This window comes from Crinia signifera, chromosome 2 (assembly GCF_055691185.1).
Source record: "Crinia signifera chromosome 2, ASM5569118v1, whole genome shotgun sequence".
Classification (NCBI taxonomy): domain Eukaryota; kingdom Metazoa; phylum Chordata; class Amphibia; order Anura; family Myobatrachidae; genus Crinia; species Crinia signifera.
The window spans coordinates 71,503,889-71,524,243 of NC_139218.1; the positions used below are offsets into that span (position 1 = coordinate 71,503,889).

The window sequence follows — 20,355 nt, forward strand, 5'->3', positions numbered from 1 at the left end:
GAGACACCATACAACATGATAATACAGTATTTATAATAAAAACACCAGATGCCTTATTACATACTGTAGGTCTGTGAATTGATTAGAACGTTTTCTACAGTATATGTAAAATAGGATTTTTCTCTTTTTGAATCTACAAATATTTGTGTTTCATTTTTCTACATTCTGCATTTCTTCAACCCCCCCCCCCCCCTTTTTTTTTTACATAAACTTTTGTGCATGGTGTAATTTATTAAATTAGGTGGGCCTGGGCTTCCACTGAGATTATTGATAGTTTCTTTTTACAATCCCATTGTTCTCTTCTAATAGCTGCAGACGTGATAATCTCTCTTCATTCTTTATGGACTACTCTATAAAATACGGGGTTGGTGGCATCTTAAGGGGTGTACACACTGTGCGATTTGGTCAGGCGATTTTGACAAAATAGTTAAAAGTGCCTAGAAGGTAAGCCAGAATTTGCTCCGTGTGTAAACTGTGGGTGATATCGATGTGCAGCGCCGTTAGCGCAAAGCCAAATAGGCTGCAGGCAACTCCATTTTTACTAGCCATGCACACTGTATTTGGCTGTAGACACAGGCTGAAGTGGCTGGGAATGGCAGTCATATATCTGGCGGCTTCATCCTGATTTTGACTGAACAAATAGCTTAGTCAAAATTGCCCAGCCCGAGCCCGGGACAATCGCCCATGGGAACACTTAGCATTTCATGGGAGTTTCCATGGTAAAGCAGCCGTGATGGGAGGCAGGCAACTGACCTCACTGGATATTTGGGGGTTCAGTATATATCAAAACTTGTAGGATATATTTACAAACCACTGCTCTAAATGCTCCAATAATATCCTCCTACTGCCCCATGGGAACTTAGTGGAAGGTAGTTTCCAGAGCTCCCATACATGGCAGCCAGGATCCCACATTCCTAGTCTGCCGCCTGTATATCAGGCAGCGGCTACATCACTGACTCACCGCCCGGAGATTCTCATCCCCTCTCGAGGTTAGAGTCCAGACAGCCCAGGGTTTGCCCGCTGCCCACAGAGAACCCTGACCACAGGGTGATGAGAGCTAAGTAGTGAAGGTACCAGGACAGATTAGCATTCCATGGGAACCTTCTCCCCTACATGTTCAGGGGGAGAAATGTGATGCACGGCGTGCACCCCAGTCATTATCAGTGCTGCTATGTTTAAGAGAGCACTCCAATGTAGGGACAGCTCTGTCCCTGGTTGCTGCAGCTGCCAGCTCTGGGTTGCACATGGGAGATCTTGTGTTAGTAGCCAGATCTCGTGCATGTGCAGTGGAGTTGGCCAGGAGGGGAGACACCGCACATCAGCACTAGGCTGATGCACTGTGGGCTCTGGCGGGGATCGTGTTGCTTCCTGCTACACCTTGTTAAATAGGCGAATCAGTAAGCCCTTTATCTGCATGTTATGTGCTGCTATAATACCCTCTCCTCCATTCTCTCTAATATGGTTTGGGACTTCTTGATCGTGGAGCTGTAGAAAAGTGGTCAGGCCCCTCCCCTACAGGAATGCCACTTATTAGGATGTATTTGCGTAAACATCCTTATAGCAGAGGAGAGCTGCATGAGAAGACATTGGGGATGCTATAACTAAAGCTGGCCATACATCAGGATGACCAGCATCCGATCCAGATCCCTTGAAGTCCCTGGCAGCTTCCCAGACACATGATACTGTAATGTGTAATTTCACATAAGAACTATCATAAAATCTGTAACTCCCAGCATACTGATCGTTAGCAGCATCTTCAGATCATGTGCACAGCACATAAGATCCACATCACAACCTGCGGGCCCGCGCATCGTAATCACCTCCCAATGTTCACAATAACACACACACAATGCATCGTACGAGCTGTCAAAATCGTTTTGATGTATGGCCAGTTTAAGATAGATAACACTACCAAAAAATATTTCTATAGAGGTCCAGTGGTTCAGCTTTCAATACATAATGCTAGAATTTTCTTGCAAGCCTGGTGAATGTAAATATATATATTTAAACTTTTAATAAAATCTCTTCAATCTAGATAGCACAGAGTTTAATATTTTTTTAAGCAACACACAGATTAAAAGAAATACCTTGGCTGGAAACCTGTAATACCGTATATTACTGCCAACTAAAATTAATTAATTCATTCTATTTTAATATTGTACAAGTACCTAATTTCATAACCTTTTTAATCAAATGTGCTTAACTCGTAGCCATGACTAAAGTTATTAAAAAGGAAATATATAAATTGTTTACACAGTGGGGTTCTAAGTTGAAATGATGTAGTGGGAACGCTGTAAATTCTTTGCTCAAACTAATCCAGAAAATACGGATTTTATTGTAAAATTTTGTAAATTATATAGTTTTTTTTGTAGATTTAGAAATAAAATCTATTTTGTGGGGTTTTACGATTCTTTGCAATGGGATGGTTTGCTATGTGAGATATGCGAGGGCATGGGAGTTCCACAGCATTGTTGAATTTGTTTCTATTACTTTACTAGGCTTAGTACATCTGCTGGTACTTATGTAGTATCTGGGCGTCCGATTTAGAAATCGGATCGCATAGCATGCGACCAAATCGTATGCGATACGATGGTCAAGATTTTTCCATAGGATTCAATGTTAAAATGGTCTGAGTCCATTTTAACATAGAATTCAATGGGAAAAATGGGTCCTTTTTCCTTTCCCCACTATCCAAGTGGGCATGGAGTTGGATATAAACCTGTGGCGAGCGTAGCGAGCCACCGAGCCCGAAGCGTAGCGAGCCCCGCGAGGGGACACAGAATACTTTTTAAGAAATATGCGTCCCCTCGCGGGGCTCGCTTCGCTCGCCACGCTTCGGGCTCGGTGGCTCGCTGCGCTCGCCACGCTATATAAAATCAACTCTATGCCCACTTGGATAGTGGGGAAATGAACAGGACCTTCTTAACATTGAATCCTATGCAAAATCGCATCGCATCTGATTGTATGCCTTAAGGTAAGGCATACAATCACAAAATCGGACGCCCAGATACTACATAAGTACCCATCTGCTAAATATACCCATTCCATATCAATGTTGTGTTCACCGTGAACTTTGTCGAACCATGGGCCGCAAACTTAGCGCCTGTGTTTCAACCTAGCCACTTACTAGTAAGTGACTGGGATAAAAGAAACTGCATGAAATTGCTTGACCATTTCAAACGCAGCAAGAAGACTGGGAAAAGTTCAGTAACTTGAGAGAAACTCTACAATCATGGAATCAGACTGGATTTATTTGGCAATTGTTAGCACTGATCAACACCGTACTGTATATACTGCAGTTAAAATGCTGCAGTAAAAAAAAATGAATTAAGGCTTCTAATTGCAAATAGAGTAAGAGAAGACAAATGTTAACACTTGGTAGAATAACCTTTATTTGAAGTCACAACTATGATCCTATATGTTCACCACTTATAAAGATGTACGGTACCTAAATAGACACTACAGTGTAGAATCTTGTAATTCTGTTTAATGACTGACAGCTGCTCAGACTACTTTTATAATGCACCCAGGTCATCCCCGCCTGCCCTGCATCTCACTCTCTTAAAGTAAACCTCAAGGTAAACAGCCAATCAGCAGCTTTAAACTGTTATCTGAGAAGCTCCTTTCACACTGCGGCTCATCCAGGTCAGTCCTGACTATGACACTGCCCACATATTTTTTATGCAACCACAAACGACAGAAAATCAGATATTTTCTATTATCCGTGTGACAGCAGATCAATGTTGATTGATAATGCATATTGCTGAAACATCACTATTCACCCACTCCCAGCAGTGATGGTAAGAGATGTATTATTTTTATTACAAGTTATTTATATAGTGTAAACCTCTTCCACAAAATTCATTGTCTACCCGTGGGACGTTGCATGCAGGCTTAAATGCATTGATCAATACATGAACTAAATCTCCACTGTATATAACATTTAGTGGGTGCAGAACCCCTTAAAATGTGTGTATATATGCTGTGCTACGTTGTCCTACCTTACTCTAATCTCAGTCAGTTCATCCTCTCTGTGGCAAGTTCACACACCTGGGATCCCCAGAGGAGCAAGAAAATTGATGTTCTGAGAGGAATAATCCGTGGGGATAAGAGATACCCAAGTCCTGGATGCTGTACTCCTGATAACACGCTCATAGAAAAGTGGTTGGAATCCACTAATAACGGTACACGCACACACTACTGGGGTGATCACTCACTAAAGGTGAAGGGATCTATATTAAACCTGAACCTACTACACCAGAAGGCGCCCTTCTCACCTCTTTCCTATATATATATATATTTATATTTATAAAAAAAAAATGATTTGTGGCTTTTAAGAAGTGTTCCCCATAGTCCCTATTCATACTTTCAAAACTGTATATATGTTGTTGCTTCCATGTAAATTCTACTTTCACTCTATACCAGTGGTTCCCAAACTTTTTTGAATCACAGCTTCCCGGTGTAACAAAATGATTTTCGTTTCTAATTGAGAAAGTCAACAAAAAATATTAAGTTTAAGTAAATTGTGTTTATATGTAATCCTTTGGATCAGTTATGTGGTAATGGACATGATTCACTCCTTTTTGTCCACTATTTGCCATAAATAATTTGAATTGGTCCTAAACCCACGGCACCCCTGTAAATGCCAGGGTGCAGTGGCACGTTGGAACCCCAGGGTGCCACTGCACACATTTTGGGAACCACTGCTCTATACAACAAGGTTTGCTGCACACAGCTGACTCTTTCTATTCCTGAAGCATTTAGAAGAGACACTTTGTATTACAGCAGACAAAAACTGATGATATTGTAAACTGCTTCCTAAATATGTTTTGATAAGCTTTCCAGTTAAACGGTGCTGTAATGCTTTTTGTAAAGAATCCATTTGGAGTTAAAAAGCTGGGACCATTTTACTTTATGATTTCCAGAGCATAGCCTCCAAACCGCCCTAGAGACAATGATTGTTTGTACTTCGTGATCACTACTTACAGCTAGGCGGTTTAACATAACAATGCTGTTCACTACAGGAACTCTCCACTGACATGAAATAATGACTGCAGTGGTCCTGAAATGCTTGTTATTTCACTTGTCAAAGTCAGGTTTTGAAGTTCTAGTTATTTTGATTCAAGATCATATATTACTGTACATAAATACATTTTTGGGGACTGTTAACTGTAAAAGTTCAAAACCCTTTCAAAATGTATTAAGGGTCAGAATAGAATGGATGCAGGCAGCACACTCCTGTAGTCACTAACAGGAGAGTGATGGTGATTGGGAGGTAAGACTTTTTCTGCCTGAAACCAGGTTTTCTCATTGTAGGTACGCTCGCGCCTTCACGGATATTAAAAATCAATAAACCATTTAGGAGGACACCATATACCGGTCTGCCAGCAGGAGAGAGTTTAGACCTGGAGTATCCAACTCCAGTCCTCGTGAGCTACCAACAGTTAATGTTTTAAGATATCCTCACAGTGTCACAAGTGAAGTAATTAGCTCCACCTGCGGACCTTTCAAAATGGGTCAGTGAGTAATGAGTGCACCTGCAAGGTTGTCTGGAAAATGTGAACTGTTGGTAGCTCTCGAGGACTGGAGTTGGCTACCACTGGTCTAGACTCTAGCCTTTAAAAGACTGCAGTACCATGAGTATTCCGTTCAACACTCAACTACAAAATGAACAGATCAGTTAATTGATGATCAAGCACTTTCTGGTTGCCTGCTGACTATAAACACAGTCATACACAAACACATATTTAAGATCATCGGTCACCCAGATTGTTTGTTTGTTCTTCTGGACCAAATATATTCACCGAATGCTGCACTAATCTTTTCCATCCTGTGTTATCATTACCCAGTACTTGCTTTAGGGTTGGCAGGAGAATTGTGCCCTTGTAATAAATAGTCTATTAACATCTATGAGCTACTTCGCACTTTTCCTGCTTAACTATAGAGCAAGTGTCCAGGCGTCATGTTTACTTGTATGATATTGACGGCATACCTTTATATATTCACTTCAACAGATGGCCATCAGGACTGTGCATGTACGTCTCTGATTTTTATACAGTTATTTTAGCCTTAGGGTTTGAAAGTTTGAAAACGTTTCATTTTACTCATTTGTATTTACCTTTAAGTACTGCTAAAACATTTTTCTTTTTATTGTTCATGTTTCCCTTGTCTAAAATACTAATTTATTTCCTTGCATTGTTGGAATATTCTGCATGAGTATTGCTTGCTATAAAAGCCTGGAGCGTGTTTCCTATAGTTTTCTTACCGTTCATATGGTTTTTTTTTAGACTCGTTGTAAAAATCTATTGAGTACAGAGCGTATTACAGCAGATCTTCTATTTGATCTTGCAAATAATTGGAAGAAGTCTAGGTTTCCCTTACCTGATGTCTCCAGATAATCCGCCTCTAAGCATTCTGAATGAGATGTTCAATTCTGATCAATGTGAGAATGTTTTAGATAGATATTAACAGAATTTACTGGAGTTAAGTCCTCTCTTTAAACTTTTTAAACTTTTTAATTTTTTTATTTGGCAGTTTCTGTTTCCTTTTATACAACTAGAGCCCCATACACACTTGCCCAGTGGTGTCAAACTTATGGCCCTCCAGCTGTTGTGAAACTACACATTGCAGCATGCCATGTCACAGTTTTAGCAATCCGTTATATAAAATCTGTGGCAGGGCATGCTGGGACATGTAGTTCCACAACAGCTGGAAGGCCATGAGTTTGACAACACTGCAATAGCCGGTATTCTATATGACCAACATCGGCATTACTGTATTTCCTTCTGTACTTCCGTAAAAACAATGATAGTATAGTTTAGTGATGTCACTGGGACCCACTGGACATGCAGATCATGGCAACCTGCATGTTCAGCAGATGGGGAGGTTCATTAACAATTCGCTGGAGCGCGCATCGGTAACTATATTGTGTACACACTAGACTTTAAAAAAAGTAAAGATATATATATATATATATATATATATATATATATATATAATAACCCAGAATGGCCCTTCTTTTTCTCTATTTTACATTCTTTATTCCATGTTTATGGGCAGGAGTCACATTACTATTCCTATGACTGATCTTTAAAACGAGAACACAAAAAACCTTATGCATTTATTAATATTGCATGTTCTACCAAATTAAAATTCAATATCCTTCCCTTATAAATCATTTTTACATATCCTTAGATTTGAATAGAAGACTTATTACAAATTGCTAAATTAACAGGTATATTATGCTAGAAATGTCAAACTAGTAATGTTTTAGACACTTCTCTTGTGTTCCTCATTAAGGAAATTTGTACAGTGCATTACTAGTGCTATAAAGCTTAGCTTGGTTATTTAAACATTGGCCTGTAGCGGAGAATTTAGGGGGATATTTATCAAAACTCCTAAAAAAAAGTGGAAGTATTTTCCATAAAAATCAGATTCTAGCTATAATTTTGTAGAATGCTCTAGGTAGTTGATGGCTAATATGTGATTGGTTGCTATTAAATGCATACATTTTCTATTTAGAAGGTCTCCCCCTAAGTGGTCACTGGAAATGATTCTGAAAAGCCTCGCTTAAGCCAAAAGTGGAGTAAAAGTGAATTAAAGTCAAAGGAGAGTACTCAATCTGGGATTCTGACTGTCGGAGCGTCCTGATTATTCATAGACCCAGTAATTTTTTTGCTGGCTTTTGACATGGGACCTTATTCTGGTCCACACACAACGCTGCAAAATTCACACAGTGCCGGCCTCGCACCTGCGTTCCCCTGTACAGCTGCGATTGGATGAGTTTCATAATCATCTATTCGCAGCCTTGGTTGCGGGGGGAGAAATCATTCGATGGTTGGTGAACCACTGGGCGTTCCCATGGGCTGTGCCCCCCCCCCCCACCCGCACATGTAGTTCTCCGTGCCCTCTCACAGCCTGCGTCTGCACATGTGGACGGGGACCGAAACCATTCGAATAGCCCCCCCCCCCATGATCTTGATAGTCCATATTCATTGTTCTGACTGTTGAGCATCAGAAAGTCAATGGATTGGTGAAAACTATGCCATCTGGTTTGAAAAACGGCTGCGGATTCGACAACCCACGTCCGTTACTGAAAATAATTTGTTTTGTATAATTACATTGCATCTGTCACTTTTGAACACAGCTGAACATTTTCATTAGCCTCGATGGTGATACTGTAAAAACAATATGATGGGTTTTCACCGAACTTGCCAAAAAGGTTTACCTCCCTAATGGGAGATCCAAGATGGGAATTCTGAGGCAGATGAAGAGGGGGTGATGACATGACTGTAGTTGTCATGAAGAATTCTTACTATCACTGGTGGCGCAATTACCATTTTGCGTTCACATTTGTAGTTTTGATGACCTTTTGGTCGGTCTTGCTCAGACTCATTGCAGAGTGTTTAAACCAAGTGTTTTCCTGGCAGTGAAAGGGTTGGGATGAGAGACCAGAATTGTCAGTTGCCATTTCCAATGGATGCTGGGAAAACTTGCCTGCTGAATTCTTTTGCCTTTATTTGTATTCATGGGCTTTTGAAAGGCTTGTTTGAATTGTAAATTGTGAGGTCACAGGACGTCTTTCCTAATGTATTTCAGATAAGCTTTGAAGGTTGGAAGCCAGCATTGTGACTTGGCTCCTTTTTAAAGGCCATTGAAAACACTGCTTATTGCAGGCTGTGAGAAATTGCAGGTCTTGTTTTATGGAGCTGTGGCTCAAACGCTTTCTCTCAGTAATGTAATGTAGATTACCTTTTTACTTTTGATGGTGTATCATGTCAAGGCTATAGCTGGCATTGCTTTTTCTCGCTCACACAGGTATGTAGCAGATTGTGTCAAGGTCTGTCTCCAGTCTTGTTTGTGTGAATGTAGCAGGCCTTGGTGGAACCAATTTATCTGCAAGTCTCAACAGTCGGCTAATAAATGTGAAGTGGCGGGCGCAGGGAAGGTGTAAACGCTCGCACAGAGCTCTACAATCAACAGGTTATTTTAAAGTTTTTCACTTTAGTGTTTTCTTCTTTTTTCTCTTTCTTTGGTTGCAGTCAATACAGTGTTTGGTAAATAATGTATATACATTTTAAGAAGGAAGTGCATTAACCCTGCTTTTAGAAGCAAGATCTATACATTACATCTGGGGTGGCCAACCGGTCAGAGGTAAAGAGCCAAAAAATATCTTTTAGTCAAGCTAAAGAGCCAACAACATGCGCGCCAAAAAAGGGGTGTGGTCTATTTGGACCCCTGCGGTGGGTGTAATACACATATGCCTCCAATAGTGCCAGATACACATATGCTCCCATGGTGCCGAGTATGCTCCCACGGTGCCAGAAAGCTGCTATGCCCCCACAGTGCCACCATCTGCATTGCCCCCACAGTGCTAAAAAGATGCTATGCCCCCACAGTGCCACCGTCTGCATTGCCCCCACAGTGCCACCGTCTGCATTGCCCCCACAGTGCCACCGTCTGCATTGCCCCCACAGTGCCACCGTCTGCATTGCCCCCACAGTGCCACCGTCTGCATTGCCCCCACAGTGCCACCGTCTGCATTGCCCCCACAGTGCTAATTTACCAGCAGCAGCACTCACCGTTGTTGCTGCTGCCGGGCGGGGAGAGGACAGACTTGCGTCCCCCTGCAGCCTTGTCCACGAGGGGAGGAGAGCACAGCACAGCACACCGCGCGTCTCCTTCTCCCCTCACTTCCCTGTGACTGGGCCATCCGTCAATCAAAGTTCGCGGACCGGCTCCTGATTGGATGCCGGCCTGCGAGCTCTGATTGTCGGACGGCGCAGTCACAAGGATGCACAGTGAGGGGTAGGAGAGATGTGCGATGCGCGCTCTCCTCCCCTCAGGACAAGGGAAGTTGGGGACAGGGGACGGGGATGGGGGGGGGCAGCAGGAGAGCCGCACTTCAGCAGGGGGTGATTAAGTACATGTTCTCTTTTAGTTTTAAAGGAGAAGTCTGTGCTACTTTATTTATTGATTTTATTTATTTATTTTTGCTACTTGATCCTTAATGAGCAGGCCGATAGGAATACATACCTATACAAACACAGCCTTAAAAAAATCTTGTATAGCAGTGGTTCCCAAACTCTGTGCTGTGGCTCCCCGGGGTGCCTCAGGACACTTGCAGGGGTGCCTTGGGTTGGTGGTCCAGGACCAATTCTAATTATTTATGATCAATTATTTATGGACAAAATCAGTGCTGGTGGCTGCCAATCATACAATATGTACAAACAGAAGCAAATCCTGCCATTTGACACATAACTGAACCTAAAAAGCACATAAACAGAATCTACTTCATTTTATATCTATATTTTTGGGCCTAGGGGTGCCGTGGATAAATTCTGAAACTCTAGGGTGCCGTGTTTTGAAAAAGATTGGGAACCCCTGTTGTATAGGCTTTAAGGACAACAATTAAGGCAACGTTATCAGTACTGTGGAGCAAAACATGAAATAAATAAGTCTGAGCTTGGTTCCAGTATCATGCCAATATACATTTCCTATGTGTATATAAAACAAAGACTGGTGTTGCCACCACTTGTCCTTACTATTCAGTGGCAGAATGTGTGGGTGGAGAGCCCAGGTGCAAAATATGATTTGGGCCCCCTCCTCCACCCCAACCCAAGTTCACAATATGCAACATGGCAGGGGGAGGCAAAGGGTGACAGGGGTAACAGGGGGCCGCTTAGCCCTCAGGGGCCCCGGTGCAATGCACCTGCTGCACCAATGGTAGTTCTCCCTCAATACTGTGTAAGTCCTACACGGATGTCAATATTTCTAATGCTGTGTACACACTGTACAATTTGACATTCGATTTTGATTATATAGTCAAAATCAAATCGGGATTGCATATACATAGTATGGATATTAGAACATGGTTTTTAAGCTTTCTATCCCGATTCGATGCCGATGTGCACTCCTGTTCAGCTGAAATCAAAAAGACAAATAGACAGTGCAGCAATGAATATATAGTGCAAATGGAATGTAGATAGCATGAATTGTATGTAAATAATACAGAGTTAGTAAAGATTGCATAGCAATTCAATCTTAAGTCGAATAGCAAAGGAATCTCACCATGTGTACACGGGTTGGGATCATTTGCTCTACAGCATGATGGTCGACATGGGAAAAGGTCAACATGGTTATAGGTCGAAAGGTCATTAGTTCGACGATGTCTAGGTCGACAGTCAAAAGGTTGACATGGGGCTTTTCACTGTTTTTTTTACCTGAATGTCAACGCAGTTGACATGGACACAGTTTAAAGTGCACGGCATCGCTCGCTATGCGTCGGGCACACTATTTTATTCTCCCACCACACCCTAGTGGATGGTAGAGCATGAAATACTGTCTGTCGGCACAAAAAACAGTGAAAAACCCCATGTCGAACTTTTGATTGTCGACCTAGACACTGTTGAACTAATGACCTGTCGACCTTTTCCCATGTTGACCTTTTCCCATGTCGACCTAATGGTGTCGACCATCATGCTGTAGACCAAATGACCCATCCCGTGTACACACCATTACACTATTAAATTGAAGATAAATGCAACTCTACTCCCATCCTATGTTTTTCCCAACTATTATGGGGGAAATTTACTAAAGGAAATTTGTAAAAAATAAGTGTATTTGTATCCAGAATACTTTATTTTTGACATTTACTATCCCGAAAATATGGCAATTCGTATTGATAGCACATCAATACGAATACGAATTGCCGTATTTTCGAGATAGTAAATGAGTGTATTTCTGGATACAAATACACCTATTTTTTACAAATTTCCTTTAGTAAATTATCCCTATGTGTGTGCTTTACATTCTCTGAAAGTGGGCAAGTCTATGCATACAAGGGATGGTTTGGGTGTGTTTAGGGCAATACTTATGTATGGTGATTTTGTTAGTCTAAAATTTGGGGAAATATGCATCCATGTATAGATATTGAGGTTTGTAAACCACATCCACAAAGACCTTGTGTAGATTTGATGGCTACAAGATAACGAGTGGTCAGTGTTTGGTATGTTTTGTTGACTTGAAGCAAATCCATATGTGGAATGGTGACCGTCAACATTTAGACACTGGTTAAATATCAAAATGCTCAACAATAGGTGATGGCAGTGTGGCGATCACTTTTCTCCTTTCAGTTTGAGCGGCGTATCTGTCTTCCACTTCTGGTGGTGCTTGATTGTTTGGAGTTCTGGTATTCTTATGCTGTGTACACACGGTGAGATTTGACATTAGATTTTGACTATATAGTAAAAATCGCATCCAGATCGCACACGTGTTTTACCTTGCGATCAGGGATGCGCGCTCCCATGACAGCACAAATCGAAACCCAGATAGATAGGGCAGCAATGACTATATAGTCGATGTAGATTGTATGAATTGTATGTAAATAGTACAGAGATAGCAAAGATTGCATAGCACTCGAATCTTAATTCAAATAGCAAGGGAATCTCACCGTGTGTACACAGCATAACGCTAAGGTCTGTATTCCACTCAGATTTTAACATCTTTGATTATTGTCAAATTGTCAATTTTGATTATTGTCATTTTGATGTCATCCCAATGGTCTGCCTCTGTCCTTTAATACTAGTTTTGTATCTAGGAAGAAAACATAAAATGGAATTGCATTTTGGTTCCCTATACGGATTCAGTATTGAATCCCGGCGGTCGGGATCCCGGCGTTCAGAATCCCGACAGCCGAAATGCCGACAAGGGGGGGACGTCTTAAAAAAGACTAGATGGGCCAAGTGGTTCTTATCTGCCTTCAAATTCTATGTTTCTATGTAGCATGTCCTGTCCACCAACACATCACTCCTCAACTAGGGAATAACCTCTGCATGTGGTAAATTCATTTATTATAATTAAAAACAAGTTGATGCGACCACACAAAAGGGTTAAATGTGTTATTTTTATCTTGTTCAACAACCTTCAAGCGGATTCGGAAAACATTTTTTTGCTGTAATAGCGCAAATAGATTACAGAAACATTTGTATGTGAATATTCGCTTAATTAGGAAGGACTCCACTAATAATCAGAGATGTGGATCTGGTTATCAGCAGTTGGCAACATGCACTAGGGTTCAAGCACCCATAAGTGATTCACCTCCAGACCGATCGATGCATGTGGACTGATTGGTACCTGGCATTGGATGCATTTTGCTTGGCATTGCCAGTACTGTACTTTGGCTATATATACATGATTCTTGCCATCCCTGTCTAAGCCATATTTGCTGATTTGCAAGCACTCAATGATTTGGTAATATGCATTTTGCAATCTTGAAAAAAGCCACACTAATTCCGCAAGAGCCCCAAAGTGTTAAGACAGTTTTGTCTGTTCAAGTGCAAAGAATAGTGATCACGTCCGATTTGTTATTCATGCACTGCCTCGTTCCACACCCGGTAGCTGCTTCTTGGTCATTTTGACATTAACACAGCATGTGAAAGACACCTTAATGATCACATTGTCCATATGATAGAGGCCTTAATCATCCATATAACTATTATTTGACCATGAAATGATTTTGTTTAAAGCCTGACTTCCTTCCTCTGCAATCTTCTGGCTTTTATATAATTTGCTAGGTCATTCTGTGGTGTTGAATTCTCCTGTTCCAGAGATATTTAAACACAGAGATCTCAAATTATAATGATGCTGCCGTACAGCAGCTTTCCCTGAATAACTGCAAAAGGATTAAGGGGTGGTGTGAGCAGAGCTACATAGACTGATAGTGTCAGGTTAGCTATGGTTCCTTCCCATTTAAACCCCATTGCTAATTTGTAATCTACATAAGGGGTTGTATTGTTGGACCTGAGCAGTCGACAATAAAGAACTCGGAACTGCATGTTAAAGAAAAGCTTACTAAGTATACTGAATGGGGGCACTTGAGTGGATGGGGGTACTGTGACAACATGTAATGCTGCATTCTGTAGAATGAGGACTAGCTTTGTTAGGTTGTACATGGTGGTGGCAATATCCCCAAACTGTTACCTAGAGGCAAATATATGCTAGAAAGAGCTGGCAAACCCTAAGTAACCTCTGATTCACACTGAAAGAGAAAAGTACTGTGGTCTTGCTTCCTTTGCTGGCTTCTCTGATTTGCTGCAGAATGTGAGCATGTAAATCATGAGTCACAGTCAGTGACTCGGAATGGCTTGGAAATTCATACGGCTGAATCCTGTGAAGCTATGTCCCTCGCCTGCATCATCTCTCAATTGAATCTCTGTCTCGGACCTCCTTCCCGCTCTAGGTAGCATGTGGGCATTGTGTTGATGGTGGCTGCCTCCCAGCACCATTGCACTTATGGGATTTACTCTGATTAATGCTGTGCATTACCTATGGGTAATACACTGCTCCCTAATATCTGTAATGCCAGCAACATCATGTTATCAGGCAGTCGATGTAATATTATGCACATAGAACATTGGTCTCCAGTGTTACATGTCACCCGGAACACAAGGATTTGCTATCTCAAGGCCCACATCCACTGGTCCGATTTTATTGGATATTTTTGACATCCCATCAGGTCCTGTGCGTGGTCCTGTGCGCTTTGGACTGGAGTTGGAGGTTGGGCCTGCTGCACATCCAACCTCCGACTCTGACCCCCTCTCAGCGGCAGGGAACATGTTGCATGCAATACATTGCATGTCAAAGGAGCGCATGCAATGTATCACATGCAGTCCTGCCTCAGGGAAGGTCCCGAGTGGGTCAAGGAGTATCGGATGAGCATACACTGCTGTGACTTCTCTCAGCAGTGTATGGCCACATTTACATATATGCCATAGCAGTGCTTCAGACCTGACTTCAGGTAGTGCCCCAAAGGTGTTTTTTGTTATTAGAGCCACACCTTAGATCTCAAATCTGATCACATCAGCATTGTGCACAGAACTTTGTTTATGCCAGGTGTAAAATAACAGAGACCTGACCAGTTCTCCAGCACTTCACCAACAGCTATCTAACCTTACCTCCTCTGTACAGCCAGCACTGTCTACCTATATACCACTCCTTGCCTCCAGTACTGTACTGCCCCATCTTCTGCCTTATCCCCTCCCTTCCCTAATTGCTATATACCTTAACCCCCTCCCTAGTTCAAGCACCATCTCCATCTGCAACCCTCCTTGCCCCATCACTGCACCAACTGCTGCCTGCCGTTACACCCCTCTATCCCAACTGCTGTCTATCTCCAGCACTGGAGAGGCAGCAGGCTGCCACCTGAGTCCACCCCCAGCGAGTCGCACAGGCTGTACAAGTAAACTCTTCGATTGCTTCCAAGCCGGACAGGCTTGTATATCACACTGGTCGAAGCATTTAACCAGAGAACACTGTCCCTGACAGATCGCTCAGCACACAATGCTGATATATCGCTGTGTGATGAGCGATCTTGCTGAGCATTCTAAATGATCTAGTATCGCTCATAGCGCCCATCCAATCTCCCTGTGTAGGCCCCTTTACTAGATTGCAAGCTCTGACTAGCAGAAGCTTCCCTACCCTTCGTTTTGTTTACATTGCGTGTCCTTGTTTACATATGCTTTGTTTTCCGCACTGTCTTGTGCTGCAGATTACTGTGGCCTCTACAATGCAATTATATGCATCACACATGGTAGATAAGGTGGGCTCGCTTAGGTGGAATGTAGTTAGTAGTTCATTGTTAACAATATTGACACCACAATGTTGACAGTTATGATTCGACAAGCCACATGTTCACATTTTAAGATGTTATAGGGATAGGATGGCTGGCTCATTGGAACTGCCACACCATCAGAGGTCTGTACCCACAGTTATTTAGACATTTACTTGAAATAGCCGCTGTAGCTGTTGGGTGCAGGTAAGTCACTACTGAGCCAGTAGGAACAACGTGTGGACATCCTAATGTTGTTTTCTGAATCACAGCCCCCTAGAGTATCAGAATTTTTTCATGGCACCCCTAGACCATAAAAATGTTGAAAATAAAATGAAGTATATTGTCTTTTTATATGTGCTTCTTAGGTTCATTTATATGATAAAGAACAGGATTTGCTTCTGTTTGTACACCTATATGTTATGATTGACAGCCATCAGCACTGGTTTTGTCCATAAATAATTGACCATAAATATTTTGAATTGGTCCTGGAATTGGTTGGACCACCAACCCATGGCACCCTTGCTAGTGTCCCGAGGCACTCCAGGAAGCCATGGCACAGTTTGGAAACCACTGACCTAGGCCAACTTTTCATCCAACCATCCAGCTAGTTGGTTGGATGGAATAAAAATCCGGTACTGGAAGGGAGCAAATGTTTGCAATTCAGTAGTTTGCTCACATAATTTGAAAACGGACAAAAACTGTCAGTTGAATCTGCTTGATTTAAACAATTTTACTGAATGTTTTTATCCATTTTCCTGGGTCTGTGAGCAAATTGCTGACTGTCATTTACTCCCATCCAATACAAGATTTTCGGTCCAACCAACCTACTGTAGTTGGATAAAAAGTGGTTTATTTTTGTTTTTTAAACATTTAGTTTTTTTATTGAATTTTTTTAGGGGGATTACAAAAAAAAAAGAAAGAGGGGAAATCAAGGGAGCACTGAGAGGAAATGACAAGGTAAGAATGGCATCTATATAAAAAATAAAATTAGACAATTGCCTGAAATTCGTAGTAGAGAATAATGCCACATACATACAGGAAATGAGTTATTAGTTATATAAGACAGGAAGTCCAAATAATGCATACTGATCTGTGCCTTGCTAAATAATAAACCGAAACAACACATTTCAGGAGAGACCAAGATTATGGGGAGCATAGAGCCAAAAGGTATGGATTGAAGTCTGGGAGTTGAAGTATTTGGCATCAGTGGTTTCACAAGCAACATGGTTCTGGATCTTGTTTTGAATAAACTGTAAAGAAGGAACCTTATCTGATTTCCAAAGTTGAGCTATGGCGGCCCTAGTGGCAACGAGGACATGGCCCAATAAGTACATATCGCCTACAGATAAATACCCTGGGTATAGGTGGAGTAGTGCCATAGCTGGGTCAGGGGGGATCTGAAGCCCCAGAATTACACTCAGCATTTGGAACACTTCGGTCCATGGTTGAATGACAGGGCATGTCCAAAATATGTGCAAGAGATCACCTCTATTCCCACATTTCCTCCAACAGGAGTCCGGTACAGATGGCCAGATGTTATGTTACCGTTCAGGAGTGAAGTATGCCCTATGTAGAAGTTTAAAAAACAATTCTGAGTGATTGACACATCTATAAAATTGGTCTATTTTATGGCCAGCATAAGCTGTCATCATTCCACAACCAATATATATATATATATATATATATATATATATATATATATATATATATATATACACACACAAAAATGCATTAGAGAGCCAGCAACATCAGAAAAAAACAAGAAAATTTGGTACTTATGTAGTATCTGGGCTGCCGATTTTTTGATTGTATGCCTTAAGTTAAGGCATACAATCAGATGCGATGCGATGCGATATCGCATCGCATCGCATGCGACCATCGGATGCGATGACCCGATTTTTCCATAGGAATCAATGTTAAAATGGACTGAGTCCATTTTAACATGGAATTCAATGGGAAAAAGGGGTCCTTTTCATACCCCTACTATCCAAGTGGGCATGGAGTTGGATATAAACCTGTGGCGAGCGCAGCGAGCCACCGAGCCCGAAGCGTGGCGAGCGAAGCGAGCCCCGCGAGGGGACGGTATTCTGTGTCCCCTCGCGGGGCTCGCTACGCTCGCCACGCTTCGGGCTCGGTGGCTCGCTACGCTCGCCACAGGTTTATATCCAACTCCATGCCCACTTGGATAGTAGGGGTATGAAAAGGACCCCTTTTTCCCATTGAATTCCATGTTAAAATGGACTCAGTCCATTTTAACATTGATTCCTATGGAAAAATCGGGTCATCGCATCGCATCGCATCCGATGGTCGCATGCGATGCGATGCGATGTACCCGATTTAGAAATCGGCAGCCCAGATACTACATAAGTACCGAAAATTTTATTAGGCATATAAAGTGCATATCGGATAAAGTAGCAAAAAATACTTTAAAAGTGAAGGAGGACACGTCTACTTAGCATGAGTGTGACAAGACATCTTCACCATGTAAGTCCTCCCACAACCAGTCATGACTGGTTGTGGGAGGACTTACGTCCTCCCACAACCAGTGCTAAGTGTCACACTCATGCTAAGTGTCACACTCATGCTAAGTAGACGTGTCCACACCCAGTGCTAAGTGTCACACTCATGCTAAGTAGACGTGTCCTCCTTCACTTTTAAAGTCTTTTTTGCTACTTTATCCGATATGCACTTTATGCTCTCTAATGCATTTTTGTATCTCTACCATTTTTGTGAGCTTCAGCACTCCTGGTACTGGCCTGTGTGTGCAGCCTAGACTCATGGTCTGTGTGTGTGTATATATATGTATATATATATGTATATATATATATATATATATATATATATATATATATATATATATATATATATATATATATATATATATATATATATAACACGATTTTACTTATAAAATACTGACGTACATTTAGGGTACAAACAGCAATGCTTGCCAGGGAGTAGTCGGGCAGTGCGGGAGGAAGGTACAGATGTAACAGCCGTAGGCGGTGATCAGTCGCCGGCAGGAACCTCATCAAACAACCGCTCACTCGGGTCAACTCCTTCAGATCGACATGGACTGCAGAGACGCCACAGCGTCGGGATCACTGGAAGCCACGCCCAACGCGTTTCGTCACAGGTTCGGACTTCGTCAGGGGGTGTGACTATCTCCTGACATCCACCAACTTTTAAACCAGCTGCTTAATTAATAACAGGTGCCGCCAAGCAAGACTTATCATTCACATTTTAAAATTACATTTAAAGGTACAGGTTTTAATACATTAAATACAAAGAAAAATAATACATAATATCATGCACGCTGGTACACATCTGAGAGTTTGATCAACAAAAGGATAAATATGCACATAACCTACTGATTTTAACTATAAGGTGCTAAGTAATAAAGTGGTGAGTTCTAAAGTACAAAAACTATATATACATAAACTAGTAGAGTCTATATAGAAAACGTGTATATATAAATATCTAAATATAATCTAGTTAAGTGAAAAAATATATAAATTAAATAATTATGGAATTTATACATGTATAAAAAATATAAATATACAATCAATACAAATATAGACATAATTTCAATAAATTAGTAATAGTGATAAGTGATAGTAAAAAATAAGTATCAACTTCCAGACGGTATCAGCCTGCAGGACTCACAAATATAAGAATACACATTAAAAAGAGAAAATTAATATACTTATACATGAAAACATATAAAAAAATTTTTTACGTAAATATATTATGGCCAACAACTTGTGGCAACGCGTATATTTTAAAAATACATATTAAACTGATAGATATGTCAGTATAGAAGTAAAATCTGATAAGACATTCCTATATATAAAAACACATATAACACATATATGAAAAATACATAAAAAATATATGCAAAAATATTTATATAAAATTACTCATAGACAGTCTTTTAGAAGTGGTATTATTACATCAAAAGTTTGTATGCAAAGGGAAGTACAACGGAGCACTCGTCGGCGGTAATGAACACGGCAGAGATATGGACCTGCATCAGAACGTGCCGGGAACCAACGTTAAGGCACCAACAAGTGGGGTTATTCACCCAACAACACTCGTGGTACCACGAAGGGTCCCGAGTTTACGTCCTTACTGCAGGAAAGGAAGTCCGAACCTGTGACGAAACGCGTTGGGCGTGGCTTCCAGTGATCCCGACGCTGTGGCGTCTCTGCAGTCCATGTCGATCTGAAGGAGTTGACCCGAGTGAGCGGTTGTTTGACGAGGTTCCTGCCAGCGACTGATCACCGCCTACGGCTGTTACATCTGTACCTTCCTGCAGCACTGCCCGACTACTCCCTGGCAAGCATTGCTGTTTTTACCCTAAATGTACGTCAGTATTTTATAAGTAAAATCGTGTTATATTATATTACTGATTGTGTGCTTCATTTACTTCTCTTTGCAAGCATACTTCTGTGGATTCGTGGTGGATCCTACAAGTGGAGCAGCACACATTGTGGGACTTATTGGACATTGTTACATGCTTAAAGACATTGGACTTAATGCGCTGGGTATCGTTCTTTTGCATATATATATATATATATATATATATTATACAAATCACTAGAAACAAGTGGATTCACTAATGTGCAATTCACTTTGTGCATGCAGCCATTGCGACGTTTCCATTGAATTATTACAACACTTTGTATGTGTATATTATGATCTCTGACGTCTTCTTATTTTTTAATAGTAAATCAAGTTTATAT

The 20,355-nt window shown here is 41.3% G+C and overlaps 1 protein-coding gene across 4 annotated transcripts in view; it reads left to right on the top strand.

Annotated features, from left to right (window-relative positions):
• Window positions 1–20,355, top strand: part of FAM222B (family with sequence similarity 222 member B) — a 137,444-nt gene that overhangs the window by 89,487 nt on the left and 27,602 nt on the right. For 2 of the 4 annotated variants that reach the window (XM_083172359.1, XM_083172357.1), the window contains exon 3: window positions 16,507–16,567. The exons of the other annotated variants lie outside the window; for them this stretch is intronic. The gene's annotated coding sequence lies outside the window, so the exon portion shown is untranslated. The remainder of the gene's footprint in view (window positions 1–16,506; window positions 16,568–20,355) is intronic. 4 annotated transcript variants of the gene reach the window in all.